Genomic DNA, 5,409 nt, shown 5'->3' with positions numbered 1-5,409 from the left:
TCCAATCATGGACTCGCCGAGTCCGGTCATGAACCCGGATGAGAATCCGCGACCCTACTCGGTGAGTCTAAGCACCAACTCGCCGAGTCCCTTTACAAACTCCAAAATAAAAGAATAAAATATTATACCTGGGAATCCGGATGTTACATAAACTCCCTCTCTCTACCGAAGTATCTATGATGAAACCTGAGCTAGCTTAACCACTATACTGAGGCAGCTTGCCTTGATATGTACGAGCTTATGACAACGCTAGCACAACTCTACCTTTAAAGTGCATTCCCGACTATTGTGACCCTTCCACCCGCACCTGTCGCACTTAGACCTAATGCGGCCATTCTCATGTGCCCCTTTAACCATTTTACATCCACTATGACCATTCAGGTCTCTAGCATCAGCTATGGCAGAATCTGACTACTCAACTTATTGTGTCTGACTAGAAGTCTGCTTCCTCTTTCGTAGCTGCACATCTAACCCACTCTCTTGCTCCTGAGTTACCCCGATTACCCTATCAACCATCTGCACAGTCGCTTTCTAACCATGAAATCTAGCAGTTACCCTGTCAATAACACACTCAATAATGACAAGTAACTCCTCGCGTATGGCTTGCAAAACCTCCATAATGATCTCATCATGTAGTGAACCCTCCTGGAGACAAGGTGCAGAACCTACCTTCAACTCCTGATGAAAAGATCCAATAACAAGATCCTTCCAACCGAGGTATCCCTTATATCCATAAACACTAGGCTCCAGAGGAGTCCCTAACATCCCCGCAGCAACCTCGGCCCGGAATGCCATGAGGCAACTATCCACAGGCTCCAAAATCACTTCCTTGACTGTACCGAAGATCGGAGGAGTCTGATCCAATATACCGTGCGAAATCTCTGCTAAAATAAACTATCTCATCTGCTCCCGAAGTTGCACGGCTCCTGAACCCGAGCCTGATTCCTCACCGACACTTGAACTGCCCACTGGCCTCCCCTGTAGCGTCAACATACTGCATGAGTCATATCATAACTATTATCAAAATACTCATCACTACTGACGGATCACACACTCAGTACAACTTCCACAGTTTCATGTTGGCCCTTCTCGAATCGAGTACGGATCCTCTACTTTCAGTAGTATAGGCCTATACTACCTTCCACATATATTCGTATTTTCCTCGAGAATTTCCTCGACTCCACCAAGTCCCTTTCACTACTACTATTGCTCCTAACACTACTCTCATCCTAGGCTTTCCCTAGGGTAACCCCCAACCCAAACTCAACCCTCAGCCAATACCTGAATACCATCACATGTAATGAGGCTTAGATAATTCTTCGAGTAAAGGACTCGTTCCTATAACGGTTAGACTCAAACAAGAGCTACGTAATAGGGCCAAATCCAACACTCTAAGATTATTCAACCCTGATCATATGTGATGAGGCTTAGATTATTCACCTAATGTCTAACTCGCATCACTCAGAGTCCTAAAAAGAACAAATCAAGTAGCATTCAGAAAAAGGAAAATCTAACCACATAATCCAATGAAACCGCTATATCCCCTGCTCAGAAATTTTTACTAGAATGTAACTCATAAAGCTAATTCACATAACAGGAACATAAGGCATCCTCCTAAATCCTTAATCCTAATCTAGCATGCAGTTCTCATAAGCATATCATATCTAAGAAAACATGTATGGGCAATTTGGGAGAACATACTTGAGGTTTTGAATTTTCAGCAGTGAGGTGCGCCTGTCAAGCTCATCCATGATGCGATTCTATACAGCCAATTCGGCCTCCAATTAAGTCAAACGGTCATTGATGTTAGTATGTAGAGTTGCGTTGGCTGCTTCAATGGTTTGTCGTGTTGCGTCAAGGTTTGAGCGCTCAGACTGAAGAGATCGTTGAAGGTTCTCTACTGAAGCATTGACAGTTTGAGCATTCTTAGCAGCAGCAGCCTCCACGGAATCTAAAAACAATTGAGCTTCAGAAACTAGTTTGTCGACTTTTTCGTTCGCTTCCTTGCATTCTTTAGTCAAAGCATCAACAGCGATTGAGGCTTGTTGACATTGGGAAGTAGAGGCTTCGATTGATTTGGCTGCAGAGGATAATGCGGCACTGTGTTTAGTAACAACGGAGGAGAACAAGGCCTTCAATGCAGCTTCAGAATAAGTTCCGGAGGTAGAGGATGAGAGTAGTTGATCAAGCATCTCACTTATTTCCTTAAGATGATGTTTCATAACAGGCTCATCATCATCATCATCGCTCTGCACACGGTAAGGAATGAAATACGTGTAATCAAATTCCAAGTCATCACCGTCTAAAATAGAAGTTGTTTTAGTGGATTGTGTGGGAGATAAGGGTTTTGAAGTAGGTGGAGGTTCGGTTGTGACAGGTGGTTTAGTTGTTATTGGTGGAGTAGGGGCGGTAGATCGAGCACCTGTTGTGGTAGTGGTAGTGTCTATGAATATGGGAGTAGGGATGGGAATTGTAGTGAATGGTTGAGTGGTTGGAATGGGAAAAATGGGAGGGATAGTGTCACACCTTGCAACCGATAGCAGAAACGTTCCGAGGCGGAGGACGTCATGTAAAGTAGCACAAGCAATGTACATAGTAAGCATAGTAAACACAAAACAATACATTACATAGGAATATTTACATTTGTTTGAACGTAAAGTAATACATTTTTTACATATACATAAGTATAACAAAGTAAAGACGAGACTGCTAAAATGCTCCGTCTTTTCTAAAAGATTGCGGGATACCTGTCTAACGAGGACGTCAGAATACAAGTAGTTTTAAAAATATCAGCATAAAGCTGGTGAGGTCATAAGCGGTTTGTTTCTGTAAAAGATCAAGTTTCCTTTTGGTTTTCTGAAAAAGTTGTTATCCAAGAAAATCCCATTTTTTCTTATAAGAAAAGTTTAGTTATCCATTGTTTACACAATTTGGTTTAGAACAGTTAAGTTATCCCTAGAAAAACCCTTATTTTCCTTAAAAGTTTGTGGTTGGTTATCGATTCGGAATGTAGTGTACAAGTATCTACCATACTTGTAGCGTTAAGAGAAGTATTCTGAAAGCCTGGTTATCCTTGAAAAGTGCATTAGTTTTAACACGTATATAAAACTAATAAGTAGGTAGTAAACTAATTCTTAAGGTTATTAGTTCACTAGGTTCATTATTACTCAAAGTAAATCTACGTTATCTAAGTTGCGAGTTCCATAACCATACGATAGACTAGATATGGAAATAAGAAGTCCAGTATCATTTTATGACTTTTGTCACCCGTAGACCTGTCGGTCCCACTGTAGCTAGCAGCATGGTGCGAGGTAGTGAGCCCCATATAGATCTATTCACTCAAGTCACGCTCTCCTCCTAGGAGATTCTAGTTACAGGGGCGGTCCTCCACTCGCATATCTCTATGGAGTGTTATAGAGGACGTGTCTCCAATCTTAAGAATAACGAATTTACAAGTAAAAATGCGGAAAATCCTGTTTTAGATTCTGGTTACAGAGGTGGTCCTCCACTCGTGTATCTCTGTGGAGTGTTTCATAGGACGTATTAAAAGTTCTAAGATTAATGATTTTAATAGTAATGATGTGGAAAATCATTTGTGAAATATGAAATACAACATTTTATAATGAGTTTTGCAATTAGTTTGAAAAATAACTTTGCAAGTTAAATAGTTGGTTAATGCGGTTTTTAGTGTTAAAAGCATACAGAATATGAAACATTTCGTACGAAATAATAAGTTTGAGTACAATATTTCCTTGTACATTTGCTTGTATCCCCCCTGAAAACATTGAAAAACACGGAAAAATGTGTAGGGGTATGAACTCACCAAATGAAAAATGTGCCGGTTAGGATACTAAGTGTCTGATTAAGGTTTGAATACGCGCGAGGTTCCTATGTAATATGAAGAGACACATAATTGTATCTAATTAGTCTTTGAACTACTAAATAAATAAGAATATACACTACGATACGTGAAAACACTTCATCTCAAGTGTTAGGAGTGATCTGGGTTACATCTAAGGAGGTGTAAGGCCTAGATCTGGAGTTTGCTCTTCAAGAGTAAACTCCTAGGGGAGTTTTCAGCCCAATGACCATATCCTCATGAGTTTACGGTCGTAAACTCATGGGTGGTGTGTCCTTGGATGCTTAAAGGTCTTACAACATTAGTGGAATTAGGCTAGGTTCAATTTTAGGGCAATGAAAGTGATTGCATCAACAAATGGACCATTTTAAGGAGTTTACGACTACAAACAAGGATTTTATGGCCGTAAACTCTTACATGCCCTTTCCTTTAGTGTTTTGATGGTCCTAGGTGAAGCACAAATGATTCTAGTCCAATATACAAGCCTTGGAATGGAGTTAGGTCACCATTTGACCTCTTTAGAGAAGTTTACAGCCAAAGGACCCTTCCCTTGGGGGTTTACGGCCATAATCCACTTGTGGTCATGTTTTCTTTCAAGCTTAAGGTCCCTAATGCAGTGGTGGTTGGTTCAAGACATTATTCCAAGCCATAGGAGGTGTTTAAGGAGTATTTTAACACCTTAAATGGTTTTTACGGCCCATGAAGGAGGGTTTACAGTCCAAGCATGATCTTGAGCTGTAAACTCATGTTTACTCCCCAAATATCAAGTTTTTGGTGTTCTAAGTTCGTATATGTAAGACCCTAAGTCATAGCTAAGCACCAGAAGTGATTTGGAAGGGTTTTGGGGCTTCAAACCCCCTTTTATAGGTGTTTGCAGTTTGGGGTTGTTCCTGAGCCGTAAACACATTATTTTTGGCACATTTAGATGATTTAAACCCGGATTTGAATGCTAAACAAGATAGACTATAAGCTAGGATTGATTACTTACCAATTTGGAGCTTGAAATGGGTGATTTTGGATCAAAGTTTGGCTTGTAGAGAGAGAGTAGAGACAGTGTGAAAAAGCTTAAAATGAAGTCCACTCACCCTTATATTGGGTTTGAGTTTGAGGCCTGGTGGAAATCTACCTGATACCGATGTTAAACGAGGCTTATGGTCGTACTCGATTAAGTGTTTGTAACTCGACGTGGTCGAAATTAAAAGATTTTCCAAATGAACATTGAGGGTGTTTTCACATGTTTCTAATGTGTTTGGACACTCATCAAAGACATAATAAAAGTTTCAATTTAATAAACTTACTACAAATGTTAACGGAAAAACTGAAATACAAACGGGTTTTATTAACGGAAACGGGTTACAGTGACAGAATAATTTCAGGTTGTCACATTATCCCACCGTTAGAGGGAATTACGTCCCGAAATTTAGAATTAAGATACAAATCATGGATTTGGAAAGAGATGTGGATATTTTTGTTTCATCGAGTCTTCGCACTCCCAAGTGAATTCGGGTCCCCGCTTGGCATTCTAGCGAACCTTCACTATCGGGATGCGA

The sequence above is a fragment of the Lactuca saligna genome, chromosome 3, assembly GCF_052625555.1.
Source record: "Lactuca saligna cultivar CGN05327 chromosome 3, ASM5262555v1, whole genome shotgun sequence".
Taxonomy (NCBI): Eukaryota; Viridiplantae; Streptophyta; class Magnoliopsida; order Asterales; family Asteraceae; genus Lactuca; species Lactuca saligna.
Note: the sequence above shows the minus strand (reverse complement) of the source record.